We start from the raw sequence: 16,710 nt of genomic DNA, 5'->3' as shown, positions 1-16,710 counted from the left end.
GGATGAACCTGAAAAAAAAAATGCTAAAAAGCCACCAAGTGCCACACACTATATGATGCCTTTTATATGAAATATCCAGAAGAGATAACTTAATAGAGAAAGAAAGCAGATAGATTAGTGGTTGCCATGGAAGGAGAAAAGAAGGTTGAGGGTAGGATTACTTAAGAAGTATGGCCTGAAATGACCCAAAAAATGTACTGAAACAAGAGGTGGTCTTTATACAACACTGTACATGCACTGCTTTTATTTTAAAGTAAATAATAAATAAATAAAATGATTTTCAAAAAGCTATGGAGAAAGAAGAGTGAATGAGATTCAGACTACTGGAGAACACCAGTCTTGCCATCATGGCAGGTGGCAGTGTAGAGTCACAGCCATCCATGCCAGCAACGTGGACTCTGGTACTGACATCCTGGGTTCAAATCCCAGCTCTGCCTCCTGCAAGCTGAATAACTGTGGACTACTTACTCAGGTTTTTGTGCCCCTCTGTTTTTTGGTGCTCCTCTGTCTTCATGCTCCTCTGTTTGTGCCTCCTCTGTTTTTCTGTAAAATGAGGATAATATTTTTGTATTGGAGCAGGCCTGATCTATAGTAGGTGCTCAGTAGATCTGAGCCATTCTTGTTCCCAAAGGCTTAGCACTTTGTCACCTTCTGCCACCACCACCTCTTAATGTCATGCCATGTATAACTCTAAACCCAGCATATTTAAGCTTGGAGGTAGATTAATGGGACCATAGGCAACCCTGGGCCTGGGCAATCAAACTCATGGAAGCAAAACTTACCCAAGCCAGAGCACTACCAATAGCCTCTAGTTCTAGGAGCAAAATTAGGGGTGGAAAGAATACAGCACAAAGTAACACCAGAAGAAAAAGCAGAACCCTGGCCCTGCCATGCTCCATAGAATAGCAAGGTGTGAGATCCCCACCCTATCTGACAATGCGAGACTATAGGGGGTTTCTGCATTCTACCCTCCTCACCCCCACAGCTGTAGCTGCAGATATTGCAAGGAAAATTAGAACTGAGTTCTTGCCAACTTCAGGAATTTTCATATGGCTTCTGTACAGCTAGTTAGTATTTTTATTTAAATAGATTACCTTCTCTACTTTAATAAATGTATTTTATAGGAAATTTTGTTACAACCAACAATCAACTTGCCAGCCAAATCCAGCAGCCACCTGCTTTTGCAAACAGAGTTTTATTGCATTGTCCTTGACTGTTCTTAGGCCACATCAGCAAAGTGGTCAGAACAAATGCCTTACAACCTGCACAGCCAAAAATATTTACTAATGTCTCTTTACAGAAAATGTTTCTCTACTCCTACTTACAATAAAAACCAACACCACTTACCTTACCTAGAAGGATAAAGCACAAATTAATATTTTCAAAGTGAGTATCATTAAATTCTAAATTCTGTTATTGACACTCAGAAGAATTTGCCCATTCTATCATGTATTCATTCTCTATTGAACAGTCACATAAGCCATCCTGTTCTCAGATATGTAGGCAAATGAGGTACAAAATTCCCTGCTTTCATGGGATTCATATTCTGATGGGAAAGACCGGTGCTGGAAAATTAAATAGTCATAGTTATCTTTGGCTGTTAGGAAAACCAAAGATTACAAGCAACACAGCGCATGATTAAGAATTAATTGGAGATCTTTTCAATTAAGGGTCAAGGAAGTCCTGCATAAGAAGGTGACAGTGGGCATAAACTCCAGCATTTTTGTCAGAGAGAACAGAAAGTACAATAGCACCAGGTAGTAATGGACTTATTAGGTTTTTCTCTTGGGCACTGGATACATCCAAATGACCATCTCTAATACCTTTCCCTACCAGCACACTCTGCTAACCATTGGTTTGGTTGTATAGGGATGCATTTTAGAACCCTGCATATAAGCTTTACTTGTCCTTTGGGCTGGAACTGTGAGAAGCATGACTTTGACCCATCCCTACAGATATATATGAAGTAGGGAGTCCCAGTTAGGTGCTCTGGAAGTGAGTTCTGGAAGACAATCTGGGTGCATGACGTTCTCAACACTCATGCAAGAAAAGAGACAGGAGCAGGAACAGGTAGAGGTAGAAGCTGAATGCAGTGAAGCCCAGTGAGGCGCTGGCCACAGAGTGAGGCACTCTGAGATGGACATCACTGGTCAGCCCCATCCTGGGTCAAGCAGAAATGCCCAGCCCCATGTGCCCATCTCAGTAGGTCACTTGGAGGTGGTCTGCCCTGAGAAGAATGAGACCTTGATGAGGTGTCTCTCTGCAGCTGGGCCTGATCATGAAGGAGCTGACAGCTGGAGATGGTCTGCTGACCACACCCAGCAGCTGGCAGAGGAGTTTGTCCTTCCTCTAGCCAGTCCACTCCCTGACTTCCCACCCCTCTGTGCCTCTCCTGTTCTTCCTCTGAATCTCATAGCCAGCTGCCCGAAAGGTGACTTGAAAAGTTAAGCTGAGCTAAAACTTCAGCTGGAGCAACTTAGTGCAAAGCGTTTTTTTCAAGACTAGAAGACAGGAAGCCATCAGGACCCAATAAGCAAATAAATTATTCACGAATGCATCTAATAAGAAATGGTGAGTCATTGCTGTGCGCAACAGGCAGAAATGTGGGAGGTTCTCAGACACTGTGAGACTGGGATTGAGGATATTTTCTGGCTCTCCTTCTGGACCACCTTCTGGAGTGACTCGGGAGTTTGGCCCTATGCTGAAATCCTCAGTGAGGCTAGAGTCTCTCTGATCAACAGTGGCTGCTCAGTTCCTGGCTAATAACCAACTACAGCCAGAGGGAGGGAGCCATGTCTGTTATTCCATGAAAGTCACTTGTCCCAGTGAGCTTAGAGGAAACCTGCACATTCCCCCAGGAAGTTCTGGGGTGCTTAGAAGTGGAGAGAGCATGTGCTGGGTCAAGTCTCCTCCAGCCATGTTGGGGTGGTGGAGTGAACATGTTTTTGTATTCCCTGCTTTGCCCCCACCTGCCTGGAGAACATTCACTCCCCGCTCCAGAGGCTGCTGAAAAGAGACATCGATGATTACTTCTTGACTATCAGTCCCCAGGCCTGAGCTCCAAACTGTATCCTTTGGAAAGTAGAACATGGGTTTATGAATGTAAAAGCAGGGAAGACAATACTGGTGGTACAATTCAGAGAGAAGATGACCTAGATGTGGGTAGACAGATTGTGAGTCAGACACTCTGAACAGGTGAATTTTAAAGACTTCTGCATCAGCACCCCTGCAGGTAAGCTTCTATTCTAGACTCCTCAGAGCCAGAATCATGTATACCAGGAGGTCCTGAGATCCAACTGCTCAGTCATTCTCAGCATGGGAAGGTGGAGAGCCTGGACATGTGAGCCTCCTGTAAAAACAACCTGCGTATTTCCTTCTGCTTCTGCAGATAATAGCTCCCCAGGTACATCCACACACATGGACTCAGCTGGTCCTCACAAGCACCCTCAAATGCAGGAAAGGACGGTCACCATCAGAGGCAAGGAGGCCAAGCCAAACCCAGGTGTGAAGTACAGTAGGATGGTAGAAAGGACTAAGAGCATGAACTACCCTCTGACCAAATCATCACAGCAAGAGAAAGAGTACAAGTCATGAGAAGAGCTTGGCAGCCCTCCTACCAAGAGAGGACTCGATGGCCAAGGTCAAGATGTAAGGAACCAAAGAACCCAGGCAAGGCTTATGGGGGAGGGGATGAAAGGGCCATCCCTGAGGTAGTCGGACTGCAAGCACTCTGGCCTGGGTCTCTAGGGAGAATCTTGGGAAGTACTATTCTTGCCAGAGCCTGGAAGGGAGTGGCTGTTTTGGGATGGGTGTGAAAGATCCGTTCCTGAAGGAGACATCTGTCAGTCTCCATCTGCTTCCAGCCAAGTGGAAACAGGAAAGGCTTCAGGATGGCAGAGAGCCCAGAGATGTGAGATGGGAAGTGATAATGTCAATAATCACTTGGGAAGAAGAGAGGAAATGAGCAAAGTCTGATTCTTTCTTCTCCCCCCCCCCATCACTAGGTATCTCCTTCTCTGACCCTTTTTCTCCTCTGTCCCAGTGGCCCGGAGCCAAAAGATTGCTCTTTCCCTCGCCTGGTGAAAGGGCACAACTGGCTGTGGCCTTGAAGGGCTATCATTTTTCCTAAGATTATGGAGCATGATGCAATATTAAGGAATAAAGAAGAAGTTGATGTGAAGGCCTTCAAGCAAGATATGGCAGAGAAGCCAAGAAGGCCTCTAGGAGACCATCAAATCTCCCAGCTTCTACCCTAGCTGTCCCTTTGCTGCCCTTTCCTGTCTGCTTTGAACACCTAACTAAAACCCTTGGCCTAACAGAGTTCATCCCATCAGAGAGAAGGAGGCCATAGGGTTAATGACACTTTTTCCTCTCCCCCTATCCCTGCCAGGTATCTCAGAGCATCACCCTGACTCTGCAGCTGACCAGTCACCCCAGGAAGTGTGGGAGGAAAATAAAAAGCCCCCACCCTAAGGTCTCAGATGACTGTATCAGGTCAGAAATGTTGAAAGCATTGTTTTGCAGTGGACCTTTAGAGTCCTGGCCACTCTGAGCAACATCCAGCCAAGCAACACAAAGATAAATTTATATCCTCTAGTTTCTAAAAACAAATGTATATAGGAACTTCTGTTTTAGTTTGCTCCTCTCCTTGCATCCAAGACTTAAAGCAGAAGTGGGTCAGCATCAAGAGAAGGGAGGAGGGGTTGTCATATGAAGCCTTCACAGGATATAATGTCTATGCCCAGCATACCTCTTCTCATTACCCCCTAAAGGCTGCCTATATGGCAACAGTGTCCAACCTCAGTGATCTCACTGACCAAGGCCTTCTTTCCTGGGCTCAGGAGCATGATGTCCTCCTCATGGAGCATGTGCTCCAGGAAGAGGCCAGTAAGGAAGTAGCCCAGGTAGGGTGACAGTTTTTACTCCCTGGTTTCCTCTTGGTGTGGACATACCTCAGAGGAGCCCCAGAAGGACTGAAGCCCCACAGGAAACCTGCTCACTAGCTTTACTGACTCTCCTCCCTCCTTATTGCTTTTTCCCTCTTTCTTACAGTGTTCCCTGGAGTCACACTGTAAATAAACCCTTTGTGTTAGTCAGTTTTCCCTTTGCTTAGACACAATACCAGACATCCACAGCTTAAAGGAAAGGTTTAATCTGACTTATGGCTTCAGGTGTTTAAATCCATGGCCAGCTGGCTCCAAGGCAGAAATGTCATGGTGGAAGAGCCTGACAAACCAAAGTTGCTCAGTTTACAAGAACCAGAAAGCAAAGCAGGGAGGGACAGCACCAGAGAGGAGAAACCAGGGACAAGACAGGGACCCAAAAGTTTCACTTCCGCAACACACCCAGAAATGTCCTTCAATCTTCTGGTTGCTTCCCAAGCCAATCGAGTTGACACAATCAAGCACAATTGGCACACCCTTGCACCCTACCAAAGTCCATTTTTCATGACTATAATGAAATTTCTACAGCTAGGTTCTTAGAAGAAAAAAGTTTTCTCTATCTCACATTTTAGAAAGTTGCAAGTTCAAGATCATGGCATCAAAAGGTATGATTTTTGCACATGGGTGCCTCATCTTGGTGACTTTAGTATCTCCTGACACAGTATTTGCAAAGACTTTATAGAGCAGTCTCCAGAAGATCTTGGTGGCCTGGAAAACACAAAATAGTAAGCATCAAGAGAATTTGATGCTGCTTGGAAATAAACCATGTTGAACTGCCTTCCAAACCCGAAGCCAGCTCACAGTCATGATCATGGTCCTTCCCTACACCCAGCATATGGCCCATCTTCTGAGCCTTGGGTTCCTCCCTGTGCCTCCCTTCCTTTTCTCATTCATCTCCCTCAGTAGTTGACCTTTCTGCTCATGGCCCACTCCAGCCAGTTGGCCACTAAACCACAGGAGATGAGGACGAATTCCAGGAGAAACCCACAGCGCACTGGGTGGCCAGACGGTGAACAGTCCCATCCATGAGCCACAGAGGGGAAGTGAGTCCCTAGCACGCAGGCCCAGAGCCCAAGGGGGTGGGGATGACTCTCCTGGATTCTGAAACCCTTGTGTATCTTCAGGGAAAATTTACCCATATGTTTCTGATTCATTAACACTAAGGTCAAAATGTTATTCAGTAAGAGCTTTTTGAAATTCAAGAACCTTATAACGGCCTATTTAATGAGCCTAAAGAGCTCATACTGTTAGTTTTTGAGAAGAAAGTAAGGGGTTTTTTTCCTCTCTTCTTTTCTCTCCAGAAAAGCAAGTGGTCATATCCTATGATTCAGGCCTATGAAACACATTTTTGGAAAAGACTATCAGACAGAAAAACAAAAGTGTTTGTATTAGGTTTGGATCTGCCCTGACTAGTGTGATCACCCCTAGAGTGTAAATGTTCTTGGACCTTATGTCATCATCCTATGTCAACCCTCAGGTGGCACAGAAAGATGCCAAAAGCCAAAGGAAACTCACAGCACAAAACTTCTATGATCCCCCCACACAACCCTCTCTCTCTCTTTCTCTGAGTACTGGGAATTAAACACAAGGTCTTTGCACTGAGCTAATTCCCTAGCCTTCTTTTTTTGTTTGTTTGTTTTTAAATAGATTCTTGCTGGGTTACTAAATTTCCTGTGCTAGTTTAAAGCTCACGACTCTCTTGCCTCAGCCTACCAGAATGCTGGGGATTACAGGCATTCATTAACATGTGTGGCTGATTCTGGACTTGTTTGAAGCCATCTCCTCACCATCTATCCCTTGCCCAGGCTTCATTAAAGTAAACTCTGTTGTTAAGGAAAATCTTCAAAGTGAAGAAAAGCCCAAAGTGAAGTGTAAGTGTGGCAGAGCCCAACGTCAACTGCTTAATGGATGTTAAGTGTGACTCCTGAGAATCAGCTGAACCTCAGCAGAAGCAAAAACAGGGAACTTTTGGATAAAAAGAGCATCAGGAAGAGTAAACTGAACATAAAGAGTAAGAGATAACAGATTGATAAGTGTAGAAACTTCCTGAACATCCTATATGAAAAGGGAGTCAGACTCACCTTCTCATTGCATCTCTGACCTATTAAACTGCCAATTAGCTCCCCTTCCCAGAGGCAGAAGAATGGGCAAGATGACCTTCAGAGAATTCTTGCTCACCCCAGGGCCTTTATGATATTCCCAGCTTAGCTCAGCAGGGTCCACTAAGAACAGAGGGCTATTATGTCATTCTTTCCTTAAGGCCACAGACTCCCAAGGATGAAAAATTCTGATGCTTCCATTGCCCTCTGGAACAACCCACAGATGATAGTGCTTTGTCATTCAGGGAGAGGACAAAGCCAAAGGAATGACCATCAGGTCTCCCAGCTGGTAAACCTGGCCCCTACTTTCTCTCTCATCCAGCCATGGTGAGACAGGGCTGTTTTGATAATTCTGGCACCTGAGCAAAAAGTGAAAGAACCAAAAATTATATGTGGCAGCTTACACAGTGAGGTAATGTCATGTACTTGCTGCAGGAATGAGGAAACTGAAGTCATCTGTGTGAAAGTGGATATTCATGTCCATAGATCCCAGACACAAAGAAGGTCATTGCTTACTGAATACCTAAGTCTACCCATCCTCACTGCAAAGGTGGGGTCCACTCTTGCATCACTTTTACCTCCCATGCCTAAGTTCCAGTCTATACATGAAACAAGTTTGTGGCTATCAACATCTTTATTAAATGCTTGGGATGAGAGGGAGAGAGAAGGCACCTCAGTCTTTTTGCAACCTAATCTTGGAAGTGACATCTCATGTCTTCTGCTATATTCTGCTTCACTAGAACTGGGATGAAAGGTTCAGCTCAAAGTTGTTACATTTTGATCCACAAAGTGGATCGCACAGGGTGCCATATGGGCTGGGGTTCAGCAGGGACCACCTAGAGGCTGCCTTCGACATACTACTGTCTTGGAAATCAGAAGATGTGCATTCTAGCAGCCCACTTTCTGGGCATGAGGCCCAGGCCAACTCTTTTCATGTCTCTAGAATTTTCCATTCTGTCTGCAAAGTGAATGCATTAAGATGATTTCCCAGTTAATAAGAGCCATAACCCAGTGCCCTTGAATACTGAATGACAAAGTTAAACATGAAAAAAAAAAAAAGCTCACAGAGTCAACTATCCTTGAATCCTTATAGGGAAAACTTCCTAGCTGATACAGCCCTCCTGAGGAGGACATCAATAATATACATGTAATACTTTAACTTCTCTTCCTGGAGTCTAACCTTCTATCTGTTCCACTGAAGCTTTGTCCTTTTATCTGTTCCTGGGGTCACCTGCAGGAGAGAACAGGCTTATCTCTCTAATCATTTTTATGCAACTTGTACAAGGAACACCTGGGCCCCCAGGCACCTGAGTGACTGATGACTTCTCATTACTAAGCCAGGTCACTGGGTACCTAAATCAGACATGAGGAGGTGATGTTTGGCCACCCATTTCCATATGACTCATTCTCTAATTGACTTGTCCATTGTGATTTTTTTTAAACCAAGAACCATAAATTTAAAATGATAGTGAAGAAACAGAATATACATGGAATTAAGACAAGAGATGAGGAGGAAACTATATGAAATGAAATTTAACACTACTAGCTCATAACACATGATCTCATTGGCTATTGCTGGCAGACCTCTGTGAAGCTCATTATCCTCATGGTCTAGAGGCAGGGACTTGGGCTCACTGTCCACACAGCTATTTTTGTATCAGAGTCAAGACCAAGCCCAGGTCTGTTTCACATTAAGCCAAGAACCACTCATAAGCCTGGCTTCACAATACTTTTGATTAGTTTTGAGTAAAGCAAACCTTACTTTAACCAGTAAAAGAAAACCTAGTCAGAATTCTATAAGAGTTAAATCAGCAAAGGCCACCAGAGGGGACTTCCTTTACCCCAACCTCTGGTCAGTTATCCTCCTGAGGGCTTTATGAAAACAGATTTAATTAGGACTGAGGATACCATTAGAGAAAGATCGGGGTAAGAACCTTTGGATCCCAGAGGTTGCTAGGACTCAGAGCCTCAATCAGAGAGTGGGTCAATCCTAACCCTAGTCTTTCTCTCTCCTGACCATGTGCTGGGGAAGAATGCAGTCAGACCCCTTGAGGTTGATTCAAGTTTTGAGTAAGGAAGATGCTCCACCCCCACCTCTCCTTTTGCTTCTCTGCTCTACTTTCCCTCCGAGAGCCAACTAGATTTGGGAGAAGAAGGAGCCTCAGTTCATCCTAACTTCTTTCTGGACCACATTCAGCCTGGCTGAAGAGGAACAGCTGTGAGCATGGGAGGCAAAGCTCATAAAAGACCTACGAATTTTATTCACTGCCATAAACACATTAGAATAATTAGAACTTGATAGTCCCTTACAACCTCCCCACATCACCCCCACATTGGCATTTGGAGAAGAACCTGAGACCAACTCACCAGCACCACGGCCAAGATTTCTTGAGGCTCAAATACACGCTCCCCCTTCTAAGGGATTTCCCAGTGCCCACTAGTAATTAGTGACTCAGTGATGAGAGCAGCTTCCCTAGAGTGCCTGCAGAACTCTTTGTCCTCTTGCTACACTGATCTGATGCTCAAAGAGCCTGTTCAAGTGCACAGAGCAGGCTTCAGCTTCATCTGTCAAGGCTGTGGGTCCCTTTTAATATATTAAGGGACTGTAAATACCAAAAGCCCAATGTGTTCACTGTGATTAGAAAGCATCCAGCCCTGTAGGCACTGTCTGATTGTACTAAGAATTATTTCCTTTAATCTCAGAGTAGCCCTGTGAGGATAGCTGTTTGAAAAAGAGAAAAATGATGATGAGGGAGATTAAGAAATAAACTTATAGAAAGTCGCAAAACTAGTGTGAGTGAGTTAGGACTTGGACCCCAGCAGTTTGACAGTCTTAACTGCCACTCCATGAGGGCTCTTGATATTTCACAGCTTCCAATAAATTCAGCAGGCATTTGCTTCACCCTTTGGGAAAAGCAAAGCCATGCCTTATGTGTAAGATGTCTTTGCCAACAAGCTCTCTCCAAAGAGAATGTTCTCCCAAATCAGTATGAGAGCCTAGGAGATAGGGACCACTTTGTTCCTCTTCCTTCTACAGTAGGACCACTAGAAAACAGTCTTTCACTGTGAAGTTAGCAATCTGTCTCCAATGTTCATGCCCTATCTATGTGGAGCCACAAGTTTTGCTCCCCATATAGGGGAACAAGAAGTACAAAAAGCAAGGAATCCTCAGAAATGGAGATGGTAGTCTAGGCTGTCTGCATGTCCTTGAGTACTCCTTCAAACCAGTGCTTAGAGCCTATGTAGTGGGAACTAAAGAAAGGAGGAAGAGACAGACAGCATCTGTAGTCTTGGCTATAAAGTTCCTATCGAAGAAGAGTCAAACACGGCAAGGAGCACTCAAATTAACACATGAATGAAGATTTTTGAACTGTGACAGGCCTTAGAAATTACCCAGTACAGTTTCTTCATTTTACAGATAAGGAAAATAAATTATAGAGAATGACTTTTGAAACCCTGTCACATTGAATCCAGTCCTGGTTGACCTACTACATATATACATTCACTAGGTCTCAGATGCCAGGAGAAATGGGGGCCTATAGTCACCCTAAACAAATGAGGTCTTAAGGTCTTTCATGGTGGAGGAGGAAGCACTGTGTAATTCATTGAGTCAGCAGTGTCTTCTTGGATATCAACAGTGTGACCACGCCAGTGCTTGGAACAACAGTGAGTAAACAGATAAGGAGCCGCATGCACGCAGCCACCAACTAGCTCTTTCTGTCACAAGCCCCCCCTCTTTCTCTCTCTCCCTCTCTCTTTCTCTCTCCTTTCCATCTTCAGAAAATGAAAGCGTGAACCACATCACTTCTCAGGACACTCATTTCAAGCTGTAGGGTCTGGGAATCTATGGGACCCCTGACTGAGAGAAAAGGTCCCAGCACAGTAGCCTCCCTGCTTGCCAGCCCATTGCACTAACCAGCAGAACACATGGTTTGGCCCCTCTCATTCTCCAAGCCTGCCCCAGTTCCCCCCAACGAGTGTGGTTGCTCCTCCCATTTGATGTAGAGCAATGCCCTACAGAGGGATGGAGGAAGAGACCTGCAAAACACACACACACACACACACACACACACACACACACACACGCATACACATACACACAATCATCAGAGTAAACATAAAAAGTCACAACATTCAAACAAGTGCAAAAAACACGCCAAGAATCCTCTGGCACTGCCTCTGTGAAACACCTGATTGTGTTTAACCCAAGCCTCAAATGTGATTTCCACATGGGCGCTCTTCCTGGCAGGGATGATAGAAGGCAGACTGGATACCCTTAGCATGGGCCAGGCTTGCCTGAGTATTCCCACTGCCTCCTAAGGGACAGGTTCCACGGGCGCCAGGCAGCATCTGACAAAGAGGGAGAGTGCTACCATTCCAGGTCTCTGCCATGGTCTCGCTTCGAAAGTGCTCTTTAACCTAAGCTTTGCCACTACCTCCCTTGGAGCTAACAGATGGAGAAACAGAAGGGAGATGGCTGGTAGGGCCCATTGACTTACCATGGAGGACCTCAGCCTAATAGAAGTTGTCATGTGTCATCTTAGGGCATGGGCAGTGCCACTTGGGCAACAGCTGCTCCAGCAGCCCACAGCCAACCTAGAGCTGATGTGAGGGGGCCCATTCTAAGACTAGAGAAGAAGTCCTGGACCCAGGCATGAAAACAACCAGGCACAGGAGAAAGAAATTCTAAGTACAAAACTAATCTGTTTTCTTTGGCCAGACCAGTTCATAATAGTCAATATTGCTGCCTTCCAGATGTGGTGAGCAAGATGAAAGCAGGACCCGATGCTGTGGAATCCACTACTAAGCTCTGTTCAATTTTTCCAAAAAATCCTAGATCTTAGAGTTATGAATTTAGAGGGTTCATGGTGTTCAACGCATTCTACAGATGAGTAACCAGGTGCCAATAGATGCTCCAGGGATCCATCTCACGCGATGCAACCACCGAGCCTGAATCATACAGCTTAGCACTTTCCTTTATACTCTGTTCTCTTTCAATTCTTCACACCAGTAAGGAACTTAAACATCATAATAAGATCAACTATGGATTAATTCACTTAATCTCTATCTGAAGTATCATAATTTTTTTGCACTCAGTATATTCATTTACTACATTTTTGCAAGTAACAATAGTAAATTTTATAATGCTGCATATTCTAGCAATAATTCTACTTAAAAGAGTTAAAGTTTAGAGTTTATATTTTTAACCACTAAGGAAATTACATTTTACCTAATGTTAAATTTTCTTTATAACCAGACAAAATACATTAATTGCTTCTGGCCCTCCAGATCTCCTTCAGATGATATTTAAAGCTATAGTGCATGGAGCTTTCTGTGATTTATATTGGTCTCATTCAAGATGTCTTGAATTCCACTGGTCATGAACTCTAAATTTCTCTGTTGGGGATAATAAGAAAAAGTGGTTAGTCTTTGCAAGAAAAAGATAGATATGAGAGGTAAAATTGTTGAAGGAAAGTTGGAGTCTGGTCATCTTACACAGGAGAAAAGAGAAGCCAAGGCCCAGATTTCAGCTCTCATCTCAAAGCCCTCATGTAGTTAGAACAATAAGGAAGGAAACTGATGGATTCAGGGTCAGAGGGTAAGACTTCAACAGAGATAAGTCTTCTAAATCCCATGTGTTGGGATGGAGGCTTGAAAAAAAAGGCCCACTCAGCTCTTCCAAGAAAGTTTAGCAAAAATTAATGGAAGCAGTCAAACATTCCAAATTACCAGGGGCTCCCTGAGTCCATGGTACTCTCAGAGACTGTGTGAGCATCTTGGTTGTAAAGTCACAATGGCCATTTGTGTAGAGAGCAGATGCAGAAAGCATGTCTTTTATGCTCATTATAGGCAGCAAAGTAAAATGATTGTCAAGCCTGTTATTAAAACAGCAGAGGAGTGAAATCCTCAACAGTTCTAGCAAACAAAGAAAAGAAATGGAAATAAAATAGATAATAATGTGTGTACTGCACCAGGATGATGTGTAAAATACTTTTACAAAGGCAGAGCACTAAACAAAGGCATTGCAATTTATTTTAGTAAATACAGTTATTCATTATCTGGTCCTTTATAGATTTTCTAGTGCTATGAAACCCAACATTCCTACAATTTATTTGAGCTACTAAATTTGTCCATAGTTAATTTGTAAGTTTTCTTACTCTGCTTTTGTGTGTGGCTTTTTATTTCCTTTTTCAGAAAACCTGCCTTCCTTTTAAGGGAAACAAACACCCATACACACTAAGTAAGAAAAGCCATGAGTAGAGCTGATTAATAACAACTGTGTGGGTAATTTAGGAATGGTAAAGCATCATGCTGCCAGTTTGCATGTGCCCACAATAATAGTGAGATGTTTCTAGAACGCACCATGATCAGGTGGCTGGATTTATGGGCTGGTAATAGTTTTAACTAGCTCTTTGATTTGAAGATATAGGAATAATGCTAAGCCCTTCAGAGGCCCTCGGAGTTATACAACTAAGTGACTGGTTATCTCAGGAAAGAAAAGGAAGGAAATTAGTTTATAAAATTAGGAAGCCAGGCAGCATGGTGTAAGGGAAAACACAGCACATTCATGATAGAGACCTAAAGTCGTTTCTCCTTTCTGTCCCAATCTGAGCTTTCATTCCTCCAGTTACAAAGTTCTGGAAATAATTCCTATTTTACAGTACTATGGTAAGGACTAAATAAAATGAGGTTTATAGAAGGTGGCTTGTATGCTACACATTGCATTGCAATTATTAATCTGATGACTAAGACTCCAAATCTCTGTCAGTTGGGAATCTGAAAAATATAAAGATCATTTATTAGTAAAACAAACATGAATAGAAGTCTCCACTGTGAGCAAAAGTGATGTGACTTGAACATCAGAAAGTTCATTCCCCACCCTAATAAAGCCTGCTGAAAACTACAAGTGAAAACTCCTTGGGAGAGCTTTTTTAACATGAGCTCACCCTACTTCTAAGGATACAAAGGAGGTATTCCTTCCCTTTGGAAAAATTGACATTGTAAGAACTTCAGGTTAAGAGCATTTTCAGAAACTCCACTGCTCTGACTCATGTTATCCTTCAGTAACTGTGATCATCTTAGTGACCATATGAGTAAATGGCTCTCACTTTTGGCGAACTGACAGCATCAAGCATACTGATGGCAAACTTTTCTGTACATATCTGTATTCCTCAAGTCCATTTTCCATTCAAACAGGCAAGAAATATTTTGTTCTACATATAAGAAAACAGAAGTTTAGCAGTACTAAACAATTCATCAGAGGTGCTACAGCTAGTAGCAGAACTAGGAATTGGGCCCAAGTGTATTTTACTCTAAAGTTGGTTTTTCCATTATGCCAAACTACTGCAGTGGTTTTCTATTGCTACATAAAATGCACTACAAACTAAGTAGCATAAAACAGCACACAATAAGCATCTCAGTTTCTGGGATCACAAGTCTGGGTATATTTTAGCTGGATCCTCTGCTTGGGTTTCAGAAAGTTGCAAGTAAGGTTTTACCAGGCTGTTCTCTCATGTGGAGACTTGACAGGGTAAAGTCACAGAGTAACAAGGAGCACCTCTCGCTTTGGCTAGGCTTCCTACTAGGGGCTTTCACCTGGTTAGGTATTGCCCACCTAGAGTAATTTATCTTTTTATTAACTCAAAATCAACTGATTTGGACCTTAATGTGCCTGGAACATTCTATTGGCTAGAAGCAACCCCTGAATCCTACCCATACCCAAGGGGAGTGGACTACACAGAATATGAATACGTGGGGAAGGAATGATGGGATAATATTAGAATTCTGCCTGCCACACTGCCTCCCTAGAATTATACCTGCAGGAGATAAAGTCACATAAGCCAGCAGCAAAGGCAGCAGCTGGGTTAATTCCAATGGTGGCAAACCTATGACACACATGTTATTGTGTTTTTAAGACAAAAAAAAATGTTAACAGGATGTTATTTGAGACTTTCTCCCACTGAAGGTTCTCGGTTAATTGTAGCCCCTCTGGACCCTCTTGGAGTATGAATTAGACATCGACTCTGAGTAATCTATGAGTAATCTTTCATCCTTTGCATGGTGCCAAAATTGCAAATTGCAACAAATGGTGCCCTGTGTGAGGAACATATGAAGGCCATGTGAGGAATAAGTTGGTGCACCCCAGAGGAAGAGGACCCATCTCTGAAAGCCTGGAAAAGGAACACGGACAGCTGACTTCACATCCTGATTTCAGGGAACTTCTGAGAAGATGGTGAATGGTAAGAGTGGAGAAACAGCCTCTCTGAGATTTGGTATCCAGATACTGGAATATAGCAATGTGAGGAAGAGAAGATGGAGGGAAGTAGGTCACCAGTAGCCATCTTAGAGAGAGGCTAACTGAACTCAGAACTGAGAGCAGCTGTGTGCTGGCTCCATTGAGGGATTTCCAGTGTAAGGGTGAGGTAGAACTGAGTTCAAGCCAATAAAAGGATCAAGGAGCTAAGTTCAAGACAGCAAGGAGACAAGCTAAAAATAGTGGGAGGCACAGAGAGTGTTGCAGGCTAAACAAATTTGGTTCCAACCTCACAGCCAGAAACTAGCCTGCACCTCAGTGGAACTAAAGGTGCAGGCTTGTTGGGATTATCCACCACCCCACCATAAGTCTACTACTGAGATTAATCAATACAGATATGGGTTCTATCTGCCCACTTTGTCTTCCAGTGACAGTGGACCCTGAAGTGGACATTTTTTTCTTTTCTTCTTTTTTTTTCTTCATTGTTTCTTTTTGTTTTTATATGAGTGTTAACATTGTTTCTAATTTTTTGCTGTTATTCTGTTTGGTTCTTGTTTCTGTTTCTTCCTTCTCTCTTTCCTTCCTCTTTTCTTCACTAGTTTCCCAAAGTTTGTATAATTTCAGTTGTTCTTCCTCATATGTCAAGACTGAGAGTGCCTGAGTGTCATAAACAATACTATAGGCCATAGCCAAAGAACAAGGGACTAGGCTAAACAGGCAGCAACCCTTCATGCTCAATAGATTGAAGAGGTAGGATCTTGCTACTGACTCAAAATCCAAAAGCCAGCTACACCTGGAAGACATCTCTGAGAAATAGTCATTTCCAAAGGGCTCTCAATACTAGCAATAAAGCTATCTGCCATAGCAATTTACAATTTATAAGAATTAAATTAAAATAATAGAAAATGAGAAGACACAGAAACAAGATGCAACCTGAGACCTCCAGCTTGCCAAAGGCAAACCCAGGGGAAATAAGGTGGAGCAGTTCAAAAGCCACCCACCTGGACTCTCTGAACTGGTAGCAGATGAATGGGGTGCTAGGAAAAGTAATCAAAAGTAATTTATCTGATAATTGCAAAGATGGTGACCATAATGAAGGACATATTAGTGACTCTAGAGCATAAATAGATTATTTTTGAAAAATAAGAACTTAGGAAAGTAATGGGAACCATGAACACCCCACATAACAAAAAAAATGGAATTTATAAAACAGATATTCTGAAAATTTTAAATTCCATTGACAATATACACAGCAGAATTAGCCAATGTGAAAACAGAATATCAGAATAGAAGACACAATTGCAGTCAGTGATCGTAAAAAGAAAGATTTCTTAAAAATAGGAAGGGACTATTAAAAATCAATCCAATAAATGGTAGATGTTGCAAGGAAGAATAACGTAATATTGATCAGAGT

At 43.1% G+C, this 16,710-nt stretch overlaps 1 long non-coding RNA gene across 1 annotated transcript in view; it reads right to left on the bottom strand.

Moving 5' to 3' along the window:
• Positions 1-471: 471 nt before the first annotated feature.
• Positions 472-16,710, bottom strand: part of LOC104853762 — a 59,813-nt gene continuing 43,574 nt past the window's right edge. Inside the window, exon 3 of the long non-coding RNA XR_777875.2 lies at positions 472-543. This is a non-coding gene — a long non-coding RNA (uncharacterized LOC104853762). The remainder of the gene's footprint in view (positions 544-16,710) is intronic.

This window comes from Fukomys damarensis, unplaced genomic scaffold (assembly GCF_012274545.1).
Source record: "Fukomys damarensis isolate Sample0158 unplaced genomic scaffold, DMR_v1.0_HiC HiC_scaffold_16, whole genome shotgun sequence".
Taxonomy (NCBI): Eukaryota; Metazoa; Chordata; class Mammalia; order Rodentia; family Bathyergidae; genus Fukomys; species Fukomys damarensis.
Note: the sequence above shows the minus strand (reverse complement) of the source record. Positions and strands in the feature narration are given on the sequence as shown.